Below are 21321 nucleotides of genomic sequence, written 5' to 3'. Positions count from 1 at the left end.
AAAAATCCTTACATTAAATAACATGGTAAAATATAAAAATAAAAATACAGAAAAAAAAAAAAATAAAAAAAATATATATATATATATATATATATATATATATATATATATATATATATATATATATATACATATATATATAAAATATATTGTATTATCTAAACATCTAAGCTGGATGGCACAGTGGTGCAGTGGTAGTGTTGTCACCTCACAGCAACAGGTTCCCTGGTTCGATTCTTGTGTGGGGGTGCCTTCTGTTCGGAGTCTGCATGTCCTCCCTGCATTTGTGTGGGTTTTCTCTGGGTGTTCTGGTTTCCTCCCATGTTTCAAAGACATGCATTTGGAGCATTTCTCCTCAGGCCTCTACTGAAAATTGGCTTTGTTCGAAGTCAGACTTTCCTGGTAAACAAATAACAAATAAATCTGTCTAGCCTGTAGCACAAGCTTAAAATAGATTTTGTCATTCAACCCTCTCCCTTTGGTAGCTCGCATTCTAATAATCCAATTTAATTCAGATATCTCTGTTCTATTCCTCACATCACCCCCCCCCCCTCGTTCACACATATGAATGGCTTCAATACGGAGGGAATGTGAAGTGATTATGTCTGATGAAGCAGTTTTTGTAGCTGTGAAAGCACTCACAATTAAAGAAAGATTTTATGCTGCTGTCCTTGGTTGTGGTTTGGTTCTCCACTAGTTTATTATTTCTTGGATTTTGTTGGATTTTATTTTGTGGGGAACCATTCATCCTAACCGCTGTGACTGGTTACTTGATTAATAGAACAATGATGATTCAGAGGGAAGCAAAGTATAAGAAAATGCTGCTGTTGTTGTTGGATCTTGATAAAGAGAATGTATTTGGCAGAGTAAAGTGGGATTTTATGATTAGGGCAATGGAAGCATTTGCAATCTTGGATATAATAGTAAGATAAGTTAGAAGGTTAGATGTGGGATTGGAGCCAAAATTAAAGATGAAGGGTTCCACCCTGATAAGTTGTGTCTAAATAGAGGAACCAGGCAGGGGTATCTTCTTTCTCATTTGTTATTTGCATTATATTTAGAGCCCTTGGCAAAGAAAATAAATTACTCAGAAATTCAGGGATATAATTGGTATGGTAATCAAGAAAAGTTGACTTTCTTTGGAGACAATACTATTTTGGACCTGATAACCCCAGGAAATATCTCAGTGCTGTGGAACATTCTGAGACAGTTTCAAGTTTTTTTTTTGGGGGGGGGGGTATAAAATTAGTGCAGATAAAACAAAGGTTATGGGTGTAAATTATGAACCCACACATGAATTGGTTCAACAATACCCATATTTATGCGGACACAATAAAATGAAGTATCTAGGCTTATGCATTAAAAAGATTCTGTTATGACAGCTAAGGATATGTGGGAAGAGACTAAACAAAGGATAATACAAAAAATGAGAAACTGGAAGCTCTTGTTTATATATATAGGTAGCAAAAATACAAGCAGTGAACATGTTTTTAGTCCCTTTAGTTTTATATACAGATCAGGCAGATTTTTATCAACCAATGGGAAATTGTAATCTGTAATTAATAAATAGTTAAAGGATTTTATCTGGGAGGGAAAGAGGGCAAGGGTCAAGTGGGATAAGGTAATTCTTCTAATAGAATGAGGGGGTTTAGGATTACCTGATATGAATGGGGTATTTTAGAGCTACACAGCTAAGGTTCATATACATAACACATGCAGAAAGCTATAATTCAAAGTGGAAAGGGATGATGAAATGGGAGAAATTCAAGAAGTAAGGAGCGAATGGAATTTTGGATAAAGATCCTCAAGGAAAATAACAACAGCAATACAGAATATTGTACTCATAAAGTAGCAGAATGCATTCTAAGAAGTAAGCCAATGCAATAATGGAGAAAGGAGATTCTGCCAATAAGGATGACTGCAATTAAGGGTACAGAGATTAGGCAAAAAAGGGCTAGAATTTGCTGGAGAAAACAGGCAAAGGAACAAAAGTATTGGGAGCAAATAACTAGAGAGGAAAAGGTAATAGAATGGGAAGAGGCCAAGAAGACATTTGGACTGCAGGCTAGCAAATGTCTTCCCTATCAGGGACTGATATCAGAGTATAGACAAATTGAAAGACCTTCTCTGTTTGAATTTTTAGTTAAATCTAGAGCAGAAGCCACTGTTAAAAAGGGATAATTAGTAGGGCATATAAAATATTGCATGATAACTATAGGAATCAATCACAGGAGGTTAAAAATATTGGGAAGAGAGATTGGATAAGCAGTTCACAGGGAAGCAATGTGAGGACATATGCTTGGCCCCCAAATATGCAACAAAGTCTAGAAGATTTAGGATTTTCACTTGGAAGTATTTGCATAGGTATTTTTATACCCAAAGCAGACTCAGAAGAATTTTTCTCAGGTAGATGACAAATGTTGGAGGTGTGACGGAGAAGAAAGAGATAACTGGGAACATACGTTATGAGAATGTGGTGCGTTGGCAGACTTTAAAAATTCCCTAGAGAGTACTCTGTCGGAAATAGTGGCTGAGCAAATGGGTGTAACTAAGGAAATGTTTTTCTGAGTTGGGATACAGGATCTGAATTTCCTAGACATAGTAAGCTCTTGTTAAATTTAATTCTGGTGGCTGCAATAAATAAATAAATAAATGAATAAATGAATAAACACAAAAAAAATTAAAATAGAAATTAAAGTAATGAATATTGTAACAAAAATAAAAGAACTGGACGTGGGATCTTTAGAAAAGGGTAGGAGCAAATGTCATATAAAAATGGAAAATGTGGGAACAATACATGCAGAATAGTGTTTTAGAGGAGGAGTGAGGCTTAAGGGAAGGCAGGAATTGAGCAATTTATGTAATGTTAGATTGATGATAATTGTATAAAAACATGTATGTGATGTATAATATTTGTAGCTGTGAACATGTTAACATGGTTTGATTTCTTTTATATAAGTGTATGTTTGCCTATGTCTTAAGTGAAAATTCATTAATGATGTTATAAAATGGGTCTGCATATCACTCCAAATCTGACATTCCCACATATCCTTTCCCTTCTACCTCCCTACAGTGTGCTCTACCTGTCCTTCTGCCTTTAAGAAACAATGATTTTCTGTAGTACAGGAACCAATGAAGGCAGTCCCTTCATTTTTACATTTTTTACATTTTTACATTTTTATATACATACATATCAAATTTGTAAGTCATTTTATATGTATATATTTGTAAGTTATTTTATATGCGTATGCTTTTTAACCACAACCATTTCATCAACTATTCCCTTAAATACATTCTTACTTAAATGACTTGAACTGAAACCTTTAATTGAATTAAATTATTTAACCAATCAATAACAGGATGTATAAAAGAATTTTGTAGAGCAACAGCATTTATTTTGATGAAGTTTCCGACTTAGGAAATGAAAGCGCTTAATCCTTGATGTATCGTTTTGTTCTTTTTGTTCAATAAATTGGTTTTATCTATTTTTATGGACTACAGAGTCTTGCAAAATAACTGTTGAATTACAGTGTCATGGGACTGCCTTCATTGGTTCCTGTACTATGGGAAATCATTGTTTCTTTACTGGTTTTGGATTTTTTCCTGTTTCTTCCATTTTTTACATTTACTGTCCTTCTGCCTTAACTCGTGAATCTCTCACACAATGTCTGTCACCTTTTTACAATCAGAAGCAATGTGTTGTGCATAGGTGTCATGGTACTTATATTACAGGTGGAAAGATTATCATCCTTTGCACCCCTATTTCACCCATCTTTCCATTCAAATATCTTTATATCCACTTGGTATCTCTTTAACTATGAGGAAGTATTTTATACCCATATATATGGTCCCAGATCTTATCACAGACAAATGCCACTTAATATTATAACAATAATTACTGATTTAATAAGGTGGTATTATATTCTACTTATTTATTTACTTTTATTTATTTATCAGGAAAGTCCAAATGGGCTGAAGCCCCTTTTCAGTAGTAGGCCAAGGAGAAAAGATCCACAGGAAATAAAAAATACAGAATACAAAAAATGAAAATGCAGTTAATTTACAATAACAACAGATGGCACAAAAGTTACAGTAGTAGGAATAACATTACAGTAAAAGTAAATCTTTCTTATTTACAGAATAGAAAATTAGTGTCATGCACAGGATTTTACACTTTTGATTAAATGAAGCAATTTTCAGAGTCCTGGTGAACAAACATCAAAGTATAGATTTTAGCATTGAGAAATAGAAAAAAATGGTAACATTGAAAGGAACATGGAAAATATAAAGGAGAAATGTAACCATGAGTATGAGGAAAGAAAAATAGTGGTAGTGAAAGGAGTATAAAAATATAAAGTGAACAAGAGTATGAACGAAAAATGGAATGGAATAAAAGGAAAGGTAGGCGAAAGTGAGGACATCATAAGGAACTAGAAGAGCTAGCAGAACAAGCAAACTTAATGTCTATTCAGGTCATGCAAAGTGATGATGGGAACAGGAGCAAAAACAAGATTGGGAGGCATCTACATAATTGGAGAAAAAGAAGTATATGATGCGTGGACAGCAATAAAGGAGGAAATAATATAGGTATAGATTGTGTGAGAATATGAAAAAATAGAGGATGGAGGGAATAAGTGATATAGGGCAGAAAGTCAGTGAAAAGAAATAGGACAATATGAATGTTATGTTTAAAGGATGCTATATGGAGGAATAAGGTTCTTGGCATTTCTGTGAGATATCTCTCACTAGTATACAGATAGCTACAGGTATATTAATGTTAACACAGAGTTGGAGATATAAATTTTAACCTGGAGTACAACATGAACATAGCTAGCAGTCCATGAGGTGTTGTTTAGTTACATTTTAAAATATCAAACTAGCAAACTAAAAACCGAAAAAAAAAAAACGCTAGCAAGCAAGCAGAAAAATCTCCACCAGTTTATTATATATAACGTAAGCGCTTTCACTAACTCAAATAAGTCAGCTTCTTCAGACAAGTACAAAATCTCAAATGCCCAGTTTAAAAAGGTTACAAAAATCTTAAGCCAGTGAGCTAGCAGCCCAAAAACATGATGTCATGCGACAAATGCATTTTAAATGCATTTTAAAGCAACAAACCATATATTAGATTAAGCCATGTAAATATGAATTTAAAACATATGTCTATAATAAATAAACAGTTAATGCAGACATAATTAATAAACTGTCACATGTAAAATAACATTGCTTAAAATAAACATACAATTTCTTAAAAGACAATGTGCATATAGATATATACACATGCATATGTGTTGTCTATATACATAGGTACATGTGAATAGATAAAGAATAAAGAATGTATGCATCCTAAAAATCTTCTAAACATAAATAAAATAATATTTTTTATATATTATAGACTGATACAGGAACTCTTTAGCTTTTATTTCTTGTTTTAGCCATGTTTCAGTTGGAAAAACAATATTTGGGGAATGTAGGCTAGCCACAGATGGACTTCTGCAACTTCCTAGCCATGTATGGACATCTGGAAGTTTATTACAAATGCTTCTAAGGCTTACATTAAAGAGCTGTAAGCATGAAAGCTTTGTGGAGTGAGAGATCCTAGTCAAGGTTTGTGCTTCCAGGAATTTATAAGTATTTTGAAAGGGATATATTGGACCTGGGTTTGGATAAATACCTCTGCATATTTTTAAAGTCAGGGGAATGTGGTGGGAGGGAAAGAGACAATTGTAGTTGATTTTATGTTTTAGGCCAAATTTATGGAGCATTGTGTTTTGGCATTGGTAGCTATTTCTAAATAAATTGATAAAATAAGTGTTGAACAAGTTACAAGCTATAACAAAGCAACAATTCGTTGTATTTTGGCCATGAGCCTTTGACATAACTATTAACTTCTTTACTCCGGAGTTCTGGATAAAGCTAAAAATAACGAATAGACAAAGGTCTGAATCAAGGATAAGTTTTAAATATTACAACAATTCATTTAAGAAGTTAATAGAACAACAGATTCTACATCACATGCATTTTCTGAACAATAAGAACTATGAAGCGCTAATGACTGTCATTGTTGACTGTAATGTATACTGATTTACCAGAAAAATGTAAAGTTTTACAAGGGACAGGGCAAACACTTGAGGCAAAATTAGGAGCATTCTGCAAAAAGATACTTGAGAGGTATGACTTGTGAATTTGAGGATGGCAGATAATTAGAGAAGAAATGGTGGTGAAAGGATTTTATATGTGCTAGTAATGTGAGAGGCAGTATTACAAGTAAACCCATGAATATCACTGGGACAGGAAAATATTTCTGGTTGTTATGGAAGTGAGAAAAATATACTGATGTGAGAGCAATTTCAGGTTTGAGGTTATCATAAGGGAGAAAATAATAAGTGGGTAATACAATTAAAGTAGGAAAAGACACCTCTGGCATGTCCATTAGTTCCCATCATCCATCCAAGGCAGTCACCGATTAACTCCACCTGTAGTACTGGATTTTTTATAGAATACCCTTAGTACTCTTATAAATGTAATGTTCTGAAACTAGTTAAACACCTTCATTATTTTTGGTAACACCCTCTCCATCCCCTTGCTAGTAGACATGCAGTCACTATCAAAGCAACCTATGTCTGTTAATAGATGCTCTCCACCCTCCTCTTTTCACTCCTTATGAACCTTTTGTAATTCTACAGTTACCTGAAGAAACAAAGGAAGTGGCAGAGGATATCTCAGCATGTCCCTTTGTCCCCATTAGCCAGCCAAGACAAACGACTATTAACTCCACCTGCAGTACAATACCCTAAGATCCCTTATGAAATCAGTCCCTTGCCTCACTTCCTTCATTGCTTTGATCACATACTCTCTCAGTTCTCTCAATTCTCTGTGTCAAATTTCTTTTTTTGCATGAAAAAATATGGCTTCTTCTTCCCGTTCCTCTTTTACTTCTCCATTTACAAAACATACTAGCAACTTCCAATGTTCTTCTAACCATCAGACCTTTACAAAACCAACCTGGCTTGTGTTTACAGTATTGAGGACCACTACTCAAGTTTGAGAGTCAAAACTCTGACACATATTTTGGCATCAATGATTTTTAAGTATTGGTTTGAATTTGACTAGGTCATCCCTGCTTTCTTTACTGTTAGGTGACACTTTAACTGCAGCTTGTCTCCACAATGGAGGCACCTGTCTAACAGGCATAACTTCTTGAAATGGTCCATGACGATCCTTTATCAGCTGTCTCCCTAGTATCACATAATAACTAGCTGGAAATCCATTCAGTCCACTGGCTACATATGTGTTTAGATTCCCTTTGCTAGATATAATTTTCTTTTGAGAAACATCCCTATCCAAGACATCCCTGTAATACCTGGGCACTTTCCTACCTTTCCACTATTTCACTCCTCTGTTCCATATAGGTACTTCCATCTTAGTGCCTGTTTAACTATATAATTTTGTATAAAACTCTGCTTAGGTCTATCCATATCTTTCCTATGTTGCTAACCAATTACCCATCTTGTGTCCTGACTGCTACTACATAACTACCCTACATTTGCTTTTTCAGTTTTCTAGATAACCATCTTGCTTTAGTTTTCCATTCAGCCTCCATTCCTTTTATCATCTTTCTAATTCCATTTCAGCATATGATGGATGTAGAGACTGTGTTTTCTTTTTCACCATCCTCTCATCCAAACTTCCCTAGTATTTCTTGATGTCCCTGTCAACTCCTTTACAGTGTGTGCTACCACTCCTTTATATTTTCCTGTATTTTCTTCCTTACTTATCCCATTCTCCAACAATCATCTCCACTAAATCACATTTAAACTGCCTCATAAGATCTCATTTCCCTTTCATTTCTTGGTCCATTGATATCATTTGTTTTCCCTCACCATCCATTGCAGTCAAGTAATGTTGTCTTTCCTTCTCCAGCACGCTGAAGTAAATATACATCTGCCTGCTTTGACTACATTCTTCCTACCTCAGTTCTGCCACAACAGGGTCTGATAGCTGTCTTTATTTCAAAAAAAAAAAAAAAAAAACATGCTATATTCACCTGCTTTTACAGTATTTTTGTTCCCTCCTCCTACTCTATTACCTCATCTTCCTTTTTCTGCTACTTGATGTCCTTCAAGAATGCAACTGCAGTCATAACATATGGGTTGTCCTGCCTCAGGCAGCCCTCGGTCGGCCAAATTCCAAAGTCTGGGTCTGGCGTCGGCTGGTGTCGCCTCCTCTCTGACGTCACCATGGCTGGAGTATAAAGGCATCAGCCGACACCATCTTCTTCAGTCTTTCTTGCCGCGCGGAGCCCGAAGCAGAAGCAGTTCGCAAGTGCCGGTCGGTCAGCTCCTGTGTTTTGAGTACCGAAGTCATCTAAAAGCTAAGTACCCCGTTGGGGAACATTTATTCTTGCCTCAGCCGATGTCAGAACAAATTGAGAAAGTTAATAATTGTTTGTCTTGTGGTAAACAAATACCTCATAAGGACTTCCATTCTCTCTGCCTTCCTTGCCTGGGCCCAGACCACGACGTCTCGGCCTGTGCTGCCTGTGCTTGCTTTAATAAGCGCACTCTCAGGCGCCGGGCAGAATTCGCCGAGGACTTTTTCGGTGAATCTTTTGCGTATATCATGCCGTCGGATCAACCGACTACCCAATCTGCTAAAAAATGCAAGGACCGGGACCGACATCCTCGGCCCGCGTCCACTACCGATGCTACTCCCAAACCCTCTGCTAGTGCTCCGGTCCCTTCGGAAGTGGTAAATCTACCGCTCCAGGCCAACGACACAGCGTTAACACGACCTTCGGTCTCGGAGATCTCTCCGGTGCCGGTCGTTGATTTTCCTACGGAAACCGAAGTTCTGGATTTACCCGACACCATTTCTGTGGACAAGGTTATGCCTGCATGTGGGGCTGCTAGGCCTCCTGTATCCATGTCCATCAAGGCCTTTGCACGTGCTAAGGCCGCCAGCCAGGCCAAGGCCCATCCTAGACCTACTGCCCAGGCCACTTCTTCTGATAAGCAGATCATGTCTCTGGCTGCTGATCTTATTTCCCTTATCAGGGGGTCTCAGCCTCATCCGGAAAGGGGTTCCCAGCCACCTGCAGAGAAAAGGCCCAGGACTGAGCAGGCGGATGACCTCTCCTCGGATGAAGCCTCGGGGGATTCTGAACATTCTGATACCCAAGAAGAATCCTTCCAGACCTACGAGGACTCTGATGCTGAGGAATCAATTCCCTCTGCCTCCCCTCCAGAGGATTTCTCATTTGGTGAAGTCCTGCATTCCATGAGGGAACATTTTCAATGGCAGGGTCAGGAATTCTCTGACTCCAGGAAAAGGCTTCATACCTTCCTCAAGCTTCCCCAGCACAGGCCTTTATCTATTCCACCTGTTATGGATGTTTTGGATGATGTTTTCTCTGACTCCAGTGCTAACCCTGATTCTCTTCCTCCGGCTCCAGTCAAGCCGGACAGATATTATAGGGTCCCTGACACTCACAAGCACCTTTTTAAGGCCCACTCTGTGGATCTAGAAATTATTTCACTGGGCCCTTAGGGAGTGGCTACCTCCTCTGCCAAAAACCCACTGCCAGCAGACAGGGAGGCAAGGTCCCTGGAGAGATGGGGTAAAAAAGTATATACTTCTACTACCCTGGCCATGAGGTCACTAAATTGCCTTTTTCACATGTTTCAGTACCAGGATTTTCTCCTGGATGATTTGCAGAAAAAGTTAGCTTCTCCTGAGCCTATTGCTAAAAAGGCATTGCAGGATCATATACATAGCACTCAGCAGGTTAATAACCATTTTCTACAGTGTGGTTATGATGCACTGGAAACTTCATGTAGGGCAGCTATGACTGGGGCTGTGATACGTAGACATGCTTGGTTAAAGGATCAGTCTTTGCCTGACCATGTTAAAGTAAAGTTACATGTTGCACCTTTGGAAAAACAGAAGCTTTTTGGTGCTAATGCACAAGATGTGTTGAAATCCATTGAGGAAAAAGCTAAATCAGTACAGACAGTCAAAGATTTCCTCCAGGTTCAGCCACCCAGATTCAGCAGAAACTGGCCCTCAAAGAATTGGTCCTTCCCCGGCTCAGACAAGTTTCAAAGGGGAAAAAGCAGACGTGCCCGAGGTAGAGGGCAATACCGAGGATCTTACAGGGGACGCCAATGGCAACCTCCAAATCAAAGAAGTGGTGCAGACAGTTCAGCTGCACCACAAGGACAATCGCAATGACTTGATTTTCATTCCGCATACAAAGGTTCAAAGAGAAGCACCCTTGGGCGGAAAATTATCCTTATTCTCACAAAACTGGCATATCTTAACCAAGGACAACTGGATTCTGGATTTGATAGACAAAGGTTACAGATTCCACTTCCGCACATTACCAATAAGACAAGGCATGCCAAACCTGCCACATCATCAAAGGGCAGAGGCATTCTCTCAAGTTTCCAAGCTGTTAAGTATAAAAGCAATAGAAAGGGTTCCTCCTCAGGAGCAAGGCCAGGGATTTTATTCAAGGCTGTTCCTTGTTCCAAGAAAAGAAAACAAATGGAGACCCATACTGGACTTGTCATCTCTAAACACTTTTCTCATAGTGCCAAAGTTCAAAATGCTGACGTTGCAGCAACTCCTTCCCATGCTGGGCAAGGGGTCTTGGCTGGTCACTCTGGACCTCAAGGAGGCATACCTGCATGTCCCAATCAGACAAAGCTGCAGAAGATACCTCAGATTTCTTGCAGGGAGAGAGCATTATCAATTCTCAGCATTGCCATTTGGCTTATCTACTGTGCCCAGAGTGTTCACGAAATGCCTGGCATCAGTAGTGGCACACTGCAGACTGCAGGGGATTCAAATATACCCCTACTTGGACGACTGCCTCATACAAGCAGACAACAAACAAACCTTAAAAGAAAATTTGGACTATGTCATGCATCTACTGCAGGCCTTGGGATACACAGTCAACATTCAGAAGTCAAAACTACTGCCATCCCAACAGATTATCTTCTTAGGAGCCAAACTGGACACAGAAAACCAAATGGCCTACCTCACAGAGGAAAAACAGCAGCATTTACCAGAGTACTTCAAAGGCTTAGCAAAACTCTCCCAGCTGACTGCAAGGAAAATCCTGCAGGCCCTGGGGTTCATGGCATCTTGCATCCTTCTGATACCTTTGGCAAGACTTCATATGAGAAAGCTGCAATGGTATTTAAAAAACTTATGGTCTCAACACAGCCAAAGCCTAGAGGACATAATCCCACTTATTCCATGTCTGCAAAAAGAATTTTTATGGTGGGCTCAAGCCAGTCAGCAAAACAAAGGTATGCCTTTCAACAGACCTCAAGCAGGCCAAATGATTACAACAGATGCCTCAGACCATGGATGGGGGGTGCACATGGAGGACAGATGCATTCAGGGGCTATGGACCCCAAAGGAAAGACATCTGCACATAAACCAAAAGGAAATGTTGGCAGTGATACATGCAATCGAGACTTTCGAAAAATCACTACAACAAGGACATTTACTGATAAGGACAGACAACACCACTGTCATGTGGTACATAAACAAGCAGGGAGGCACTCATTCTTATCCCCTCTGCAGACTAACAATGCTTCTCTGGGAAAAATCCCTGAGCCTGAAGATACATTTACAATCCCAGTTTGTACCAGGCAAGGACAATGTACTGGCGGACAACCTGAGCAGAAATTTCATGGATCCACACGAATGGATGTTGCATCCTCACATTTTCTCTCAACTGATGAAGACATGGGGAAGACTGGATTTAGATCTTTTCGCATCCCACTTAAATCATCACCTGAAAAAGTTCTGCACAAGGACTCACCATCCTCTAGCCTGGAAGACGGATGCTCTCTCCTTCAGCTGGAATTCTCTAAGAATTTATGCATTCCCTCCTCTGCCTCTGCTGACCAAGGTGATACTGAAGATCAAAGCAGAACAACCAACAGGTATTTTGATAGCTCCAGACTGGCCAAGGCAACACTGGTACCCATTGCTATTGACCATAACTCAGACCAAACCATGGCCTCTGACCCTATGGCCCCTGCTCCTAACACAACACAATTACAGGACTGTACATCAAGACCTGAATTCATTACATCTGACAGCCTGGAGGCTGACATGACTTCTCCACCTAACTCTCTATCAAAATCGGTTCAAGAGATCTTGCTGGAAGCACGCAGACCTTCCACAAGAAAAGCATATTCAGCCAAATGGAAGAGATTCAGCATCTGGAATGCCAACAGGGGTCAGGACACAGCATTACCGAGTATACCTCAGATTTTAGAATACTTGGCAGAACTACTTCATACTGGACTTTCATACTCTTCAATAAAGATTCATGCCTCAGCAATCTCAGCAAAATACAACTGTGACCCTCCAGTGTTTTCTCATCCCTTGCTAAGACAGTTTCTAAGGGGAATAAAGAATATCAAACCTCCCAGAAAACAGCCAGTTCCTGCATGGGACCTCAATTATGTGTTGGAAAAATTAACTCTTCCTCCATTTGAGCCAGCAGCAAGTTCAGAAATGCAATTTCTTTTATGGAAGATGGCCTTCTTATTGGCAGTCACATCTGCAAGAAGAGTTTCGGAGATACAGGCACTCATGGCAGTGCCTCCCTTCCTCATTTTTCATCAAGACAGAGTTTCTCTAAGAACCAATCCTACATTCATGCCCAAAGTTATTTCCAGGGTGTCTCTAAATCAAGCTATTCACCTGCCTGCATTCTTCCCCAATCCTCAAAATAGGGGGGAAAAGCTACTGCATACTTTGGACATACACAGACAACTACGTTACTACTTGGACAGAACTAAGGCCACCAGAAAGTCTGACCAACTGTTTGTAGCCTATGCTGCTGGAGTGCAAGGAAAAGCAATCTCCAAACAAACAATTTCAAAATGGATTGGACATTGCATCAGATTCTGCTATTCTTTCCATGGAAAAGGTGTGCCAGCCAATATTAGGCCACATTCCACCAGAGCTATGGCCACTTCCACAGCTTTCCTAAGAGGAGTGGCAACAAAGGACATTTTAGAGGCTGCTACATGGAGCTCCGTGCATACATTTACCAAGCACTACAACCTGCCCTTATATTCCAGATCCCGAGCAGGCTTTGCTTCGGCAGTCTTGCAGGGGATTCTAGCTACACCATCCTTATCTTAGTTCCATCCACCCCCAGCTTGGCTATGGTACTCAACCCATATGTTATGACTGCAGTTGCATTCTTGAAGGACATAGTACAGTTTTGTACCTACCATAAATGTAGATGTCCGATAGATATGCAACTGCAGTCGGATTTTCCCTCCCACCTACCCCTCTGTATCCTTCTTTTTGGGTCCCTACCCCTTTTCCCATTAGCTGGGGGTATTCCTATGGTGTATCTGTTTATTACTGTTGTGCATGTTTGGGATTATTTTTATCCATTTACCAAATTTAGCCTTCCTAGGAGGGCACCTGGCATCTGGGGCAAGAAACACTGAAGCAGATGGCGTCGGCCGATGCCTTTATACTCCAACCATGGTGACGTCGGAGAGGAGGCGACACCAGCCGACGTTGGACCCAGACTTTGGAATTCAGCCGACTGAGGGCTGCCTGAGGCAGGACAACCCATATGTTATGACTGCAGTTGCATATCTATCGGACATCTACATTTATGGTAGGTACAAAACTGTACTTTCTCTAAGGTGTTTAATTGCATCTTTTATGCTGCATTTATTACTGCTTGTTTTTAGCCTGTTTAAATTGTGTTATTCTAAACCTCTTAATTTTGGTTTAAGCACTTGGGCTTTAGGCTTACCCCTTAGCTCTCCCTGGCCTCTCTCCCTCAGATTCTGACAAATATGGATGGACAATTTCCTATGGTTTCTCCTGCCAGTCTGGTTGATATGGGCATCCTGAGACAGTGTAGCAACTGCCTCATCTACACGGACAACCATCTACTACTACCAGCTAGGAACACAATTTGTGACAGCTGCAATTACATTAAGAACCTAGAGTCTATGCTCTCTCCCTCACAAGCCAGTATATCTGGCATTGAGAAGGTTGTCAACACAATCACTACACCTCAGACACCACCCAAAACTACAGAACACACACCCACATATGTGAAGACTCTCAACAAAAACAAATCCAAACAAAGGAGACCTCAGAGGCAAAAACACACATGAACTCCACAAACCTACACACTACATACCACACATAGTCCACACACCTGTGTCTTGCAACCATTAAGGCCTAACCATAAACCCAACATATTAGTCATATTAGACTCCATTGTGAGACGCACAAATGTGCCTCTCACCAGGCTGCATAAGGAGAAAGTCATGGTTAGTTGTTTGTCAGGTGCCAGAATCCGCCATATCACACACACGCTCAAGTCTCTCAACAACAGGTACTGCTATGACTCTGTCATAGTTCATGTTGGCATAAATGACTTGAGATGTACCTCCCTGGACTATATGAAGAGACATGGTTGAGCTCACTGAATATGTGACCCAGGCAAGTATGTCCCAAGCCTTAGGCAGCATTCTACTGTCACCCAGAATGATCCCTCAGTACAAACAGAAAATTATCGACTTTAACAACTGGCTTAGTTTCTGGTGTCATTCCAGGGGGATCCAGTACCTGACAGCCTGGGAAGATATGATCGACAGACCACGATGCTTTGCTAGAGATGGCCTGCATCTGTCTCACTTGGGCTTCAGGCTTCTGCCAAAGCCCTTGCCTCCCCCATAGTGCCTTTTTAGCAAAAGTCATGAGGTCAATACTACCAACATAAACATTTCAAGCAAAACACAAATTAAAGGTCATGCTGCTAAACGCTAGGAGTCTAAACATGAAACCACACTCATTGCAAGCATTCTTAACCCTGGAAGAAGCTGACTTTGTGCAGTCACAGCGACTTGGTTCAAAGATGCAGAGAACACTCCACCCTTACCTGGTTACTCATCATATCATACATTCTGACCCCAAACTGTGGGCAGCAATGCCAAAGGATGTGGAGTTTCAATATATACTAAAGACAAACACACCTCCAGGCTGGTCAAACAGTATGATGCACAGGAGACACTTCAGGTGCAGTTAACCATTGACAAGACCCCTATTCAAATCATAGCTAGCTGCAGACCCCCATATTTGACTCAAGATGCTCATGCCACCTATCTGGACCTCTTCAGATCTATCAAGATTCAACCCTTTACTCTGATCCTGGGTGACGTTAACTTCCCAAACATAGATTGGAAAAACTATTCATGCCAGAACACAAATGCCCAGAGATTCCTCAGTTTTATCAATGCAAATACCTTAGAACAGCTAGTTGATACCCCCACAAGAGGTGATAATATCTTGGACTTGGTATTAACCAACATGAATAGCCACTGCAGCACCCCTATAGTATCATCCTCCCTGGTATGATCCGATCATAAAGCGGTCACTTTCAAAGTCACCATCTCTCCTGACCCCCCTCTAGCTAGGGTCAAGCAAAAAAACTTCTCCAAAACTGATTACGACTTCCTGAGGGATGGCATAAACAGCTTCAGAGCCCCGTCCCCCTCTGTAGGAACTGGCACTGATGTCCAAATCCACACCAAAGTACTGTACAAGCATTTATATAGATGCATGGAATCAGGAATACCCGACAGGACAAAATCATCCTCTGCAAGGAAGAGTGAACCTTTCTGGTGGACATCTGCAATAAATAAACTATATAACAAAAGGAAAAAAATGCTGTCCAGGACCAAGAAGAGCAGGTGCCCAATTGGAAACAATCTCTTCTTAGCCTGAACAAGCAAATAAGGGCACTAGTGAAATCCTCTAAAGCCAACTTCGAGTTCAAATTGGCCACATCTAGTAGAGACAATCATAAGGCCTTCTTCACATATGTCCTCAATCTCGAAGAAAGCACCCAGATCTGTTCAGAAATAGTGGTCATGGGCACCACATTCACAAATGCTGTAGAAATAGCCAAACTACTGGCTGACAGATTCAGTGAAAACTTCACCCCTCTGTTCTCCCATAAGTAAATCAGGACATCCCCAGTACCTGCCCCCACCCCTTATTTCTCAGGAACAGGTCATCACTGCCATCTCAAAGGCAAACAATACAGCCTCCATGGGACCCAATAACATCTCAGTCAGCATCCTACATGAACTCAGGCATGAACCTGCAGCACCATTAGACACCCTATTCAACCAAAGCATGAGTACCGACTTTATCCCAGCTGAGTGGAGGACAGCCACTTTATCCCTTTACACAAAGGTGGAGTGCCCACCGATCTGGGAAATTATAGACCCATTAGCCTAACTAGCCTGATCTGTAAGGCCAAGGAACGGATTATCATGGACCTCATTAACAGGAGCATTGGCAACCTCCAAACACTCGACCCCACACAGTTTGGCTTTGTCAAGGGGAGATCATGTCTGTTAAATCTGGTCGACTTCTTTGAGACAGTCACCAAGGCCATGGACGAGCGTAAGACGGTGCACACCACCTACCTTGACCTGGCCAAAGCCTTCAACACTATTCCCCACTTAGGTATAATAGATAAACTCTCTCAACTAGGCATCAATCCATATGTTACCAGATGAGTAGCAAACTAGCTCAGTGATAGAACCCACCTAATCAAAATAGGGGAAGCCATCTCAAGCAGGAGACCCATAACAAGTGGCATACCCCAGGGATCCATCTTGGGGCCTCTGTTATTTAGGATATACTTCTCTGAGGTGCAGGCCAAAACCAATGGGCTATGGCTGATCAAGTTTGCAGATGACTGCAAGCCGGGTGCGGTCATCAGTTCCACAAGTGATGTGGATGTCCTCCAAGAGGGTCTCACCCAAACAAATGACTGGTGCCAGAAACATGGGCTCAAGCTGAAAGAAAAAAATGCATCATCATCCTCTTTGGGGATAGTGATGTCCCCATATATTATCACATTAATAGCAATGTCCTAAGCACACAATCATTCATAAGGGATTTGGGCACCCAGGTTGATAGCAACCTGACTTTTGACCACCATGTTGCTTCCATTGTACGGAATGCTTTCTACATAGCCCACCTCATAAGTAAGGGTATCTCATCCAAGGACAAGGAGGTCATGACATCCCTGCATTCCTTCCTTATAAGGCCAGTTATTGAGTACAACGCCCCATTCGGCATGTACCTCGCAAAGCATATGCAGCAGCTGGGGAGACCATAGAACTTCCTCACCAGGAGAATCCAGGGTCTCAAACATCTACCCTACACAGATAGGCTAAAAGCCCTATCCCTCTACTCAGTTTCATACAGACTCCTCAAAGTTGACCTCTGTCTAGCATACAGAGCAATTTCCAACCTCGACTTGATGGGACTGCTGCATATCCACAAGTTAAGCTCCACTCGAGTAACCTGCACGCTCGACCTCAACCTAGTGTGTGACATCAATAGACTTGCTGGCGGGACAGATGTGTCCTAGAGTCTCCCCATCCGTAGAATAGACTCCCTCTCCACATCAAGCAGAGTACTTCATTATCCCTTTTTAAGCACAACTGAATAACTGGATGGGAAACAGAAAATACACCCCTGGGGGTTCCACCTGTGTCCCTGCTGGACAGGGGCTTTTGGTGGTGACTTGACTAAACATGGGATAACTCTTAGCTAGGCTTATAAGGGCCTCAGGGCCAACTTCCTATGATACTATGTTATCCCCTTGCCTTTATTCACTTCACCTCTTCTTGTTATATAAGAATCAAACTAAATGTTTGGCATTCTTACAATCATTCCACAAGAATGTATATTGCCTCAATTCTTATCACTGTGCCACCAAACATCTAATAAAACTTCATATTCCATTCCCCTCTTTAAGGTCCGCTGGCATTCTATATGACAATTCACAGCCCCCAAAACCATCCTGTTTTAAACTGCCAGCTGAAACAATACTTTACAGGAAAAAATAAGTTAAATCTTACAAAGATGATGGCTAAATAAAGGGACAATAAAGATCTGTTTAAAACAGTTTGTCTGCTGAATAACTTTCTAATTGTTTATTTATTGTATTTATTTATTATGATTAACAGCATAGGAGAGCTGGTTCTGCAGCCCTTTTCTGTCACGACCCAAGTGCAGAGCAGAAAACGGAACAATTGTGGACAATGAATTTACAGTATATATTATTAAAGGTTATACATTAGTTACAAAATGATATGCAACAAATAGAGTGACTTTACTGTACATAATCATGATTTACAACACGAATGTGCAAAACGTTCACTGCGTTTACAGAGTTTGTCATTGGAGGTTATATACTAATTATCACATGAACATGCCCACCAACTCATTTTAGATAAACAAAATAAAAAAGCCTTGGTAGCATTGAATACCAAATGATAATCTCTTCCTGTAATAACTTGTGCCTTTCCATTCAGAGAGCTTTTAAGCCTGTCCAGATGCATGTGAATTAACCACATAAATACACCCTAAATCTAATCATTCTTTCTCCAGCATGTACATATGCACACCCCATCTACCTTCATGACTAAACAGAGTATGTTTAACCTACCATCTTAAGTCCTTTGCTAAAAGTAGACCTCCCTTTCCCTTCACTTTTAATGCAGTTTTCCTTCAGCATACTACACTCTCTTTGATATGCTTATTACACTCTCAATGCCATTTTTTCTCCTGCAAAAATAACAATCACCCCAACCCTCTGCAATTTGTTCAGCATCTTTCTTTCTTATCCTGGCTATTTAACCGTTCCAGATTTCAAGTAATAATTCACATACTGTTATTACTCCTCCATCCCCTTTTCCTCCTTCTCACATCCCCACAGCTTCAACTGAAAAACACATTACCAATATCAATGATGTGTTCTACACACACGTATATTAATCCCTCAAAGATGTGTTTTGCACTCACATAAATTGGTCTCTCTGCCACACTTATTACAGCCCATAGAATAAGTCACTCCACTCTATAACCATCTTGATATGAGGGAACAAATAGAAGAAATCACTTGAGATTTACTGGATTTTGAAATCTTTTTTAATCATAAGATCATTGCATCATAGGGAATACAAGGCAACTGAGTCTTGCAACCATTACCAGTACCAACCCTTAGACCATAACCCACTCTTGAAGAGAGAAAGGCTGTTCAACCCCAGAGTGAATTTGTGATTTCCCATCCAATCACCCAGTTCTCATTTGAAGGAACATAGTGTATCACACTTCTTAATTAGCAAGGAGATTCTGTTCCAGAAATGTGGGAGACACTGCATGACGAACTTATGTCTTCACTGGATTTTATTTATCTGCTGGTGAAGATTTAGAGTCCTGGTTCTGGTATTAGTAAGGCTATTTAATTTGTGTGGATACAAGAGATCCACGACCACTGGGACCCTAACTGCATGAAAGGCAGGGCAGAGATAACCATTTGGGAGTCTTTAAGATGCTGAATAAAGGGATAGCACCTCCAGTCTTTTCCAAAAGGTTATGGGCTTTTAGGCAATGATAATAGCTAAGAACCTCTGCTTTTCCTAGATTTTGATGTGTCTTGCAATATATATCCTACTACTCAATAACTAGCATAATCAGTGGTGGGCATAGGGGACCCTCTTTAGATATGGATGATATTCCCTTGGCAGTTAGTTACAGCAGGTCAAAAACTCCCTGACTGCTATCATCACGTGATGATCAAAGGAGAAGGAATTATTAACCCATGTCCCATGGTCCGTAACAACTTTGTTATCTTGAAGTGGGGTGTTGCCTATGTTGTATGGTGGTGTTTACCCAATGTGACAATACTGCACTGTTTTGCATTCAATGTGAAGCCATTTTAGTACACCAGGAGTTTAATAATGCAAGTTCTTGCTGAAGGGTTTGAGCATCAGAGTGGGACTTGACAATGTGTCCTAATTTGTACTCATATGCAAACTTCATTACAAGATGCCTTTGCACATCGAAAAGTTAATACTGAGCAGGAGAGGTCCCAACACTAAACCCTGTGTAACACCACTAGTCAACTTACTTTATCTGACAAAGTACTGACCACCCATGCAGTGTGCGTTCAACCTTTTAGTTAGTTGGCTTTCCATCTTACTATATAGGTACCTACTTTTAATATATTCAGTTTACTAACTATACTAGCATGCGGGATGGTGCCAAATGCCTTAGCCATGTGAAGATGTCCTGTGTGGACAGCATAGCCACTGTCACAAGTGTATTACCAGTTCAAAAAAAGTTAATTAAATGTTATTCCTGACAAAGCTAACCTGCTATAAGTTTAGTATGATGAGAGTTTTGATATCATTGTTAACAGGTCAATTATAATATGTTCTTTGACTTTGCAAATGATACTCATCAGACTAATGGGTCAATAATTTCTAGGGTCAGTGCTGGGGTCACACTTGTGGAATGGCATCACTACTACTGTGCACCAGACCTCAAGGACAAAGTCTTTGCCTGAGTTCAGGTTAAACAGTTTAAGGAGTGGCACTTCCATGACTTGTTTAGTAACTCTATATTAAAACAGCCAGGTATATTATCAGGTTACGTGACTGCAGTAACTTCAGTCTTGGAGATTACCTTCAGAACATATTTGTTAGTGATGGGGGGATGTTTGCGAGATTTAGAGATGTGTGCTTTGCCTGGCTGTTTTGGGGCTAAAATTGTGCTGACTTTGTTTTCTAGTATGTTTTCACTATATTTGGGTTGGAAACAGTGATGTCATTTTGAATAAGTTCTGAGCAATGTTGGGTGCTATTTCTTTGTTTACCAATATTAACCTAAATTAATGTCTGCTTTAGTAGATCTAGTAGTATTTTCCAAGTATTAATATTTCTGATGTTATTCCTGATTTGTAGGCTTTTTAGTCTGCTTTATACTTTAATGAGTTTCTTTCTTTTATTTTAGCATTTATGGATGTTGTTGGGCCATTATGCTGGTTTATTTTTGAATTTCTCATTATATTTACATCTGGTTGGGACTGTCAGTTCTATATATTTATCTAGGTGGGCATAGAACCTCTTTGTGAAGCTACCTAGTATGTCAGTATTGGGTCTGACGCTGCTATATATGAATTTTGAGATCTTATCCTAGAATTTTATGAGGTTAGTATGTTAGATTTCATTGAATTTTGCAAAATTGGCTTTACGAGGCTTACAGATTTTGGAGGAATGGAGGTTTCTGGAGATACTTGAGCTGGAAACTTGTTTAGCCCCTCTGTACTCTTCTTTGAAAAAGCATGACTTCACAATTGAGGTGTGCCATATTTTAGAAATTAGTACAGAAAATGATTACTGTACATCAGTCAGTACAGATCTAATGTATTTGGTAAGT

The 21321-nt window shown here is 40.2% G+C and overlaps 1 protein-coding gene across 1 annotated transcript in view; it reads left to right on the top strand.

The window, feature by feature from the left end:
• HSD17B3 (hydroxysteroid 17-beta dehydrogenase 3) overlaps positions 1-21321 on the top strand; it is a 636754-nt gene that overhangs the window by 282609 nt on the left and 332824 nt on the right. The gene's annotated exons all lie outside the window — the stretch shown is intronic.

Source organism: Protopterus annectens, chromosome 17.part0 (assembly GCF_019279795.1).
Source record: "Protopterus annectens isolate FY-2018-M chromosome 17.part0, PAN1.0, whole genome shotgun sequence".
NCBI lineage: Eukaryota > Metazoa > Chordata > Ceratodontiformes > Protopteridae > Protopterus > Protopterus annectens.
The sequence above is the reverse complement of the archived record's forward strand: the minus strand, read 5'-3'. Positions and strand labels throughout refer to the sequence as shown.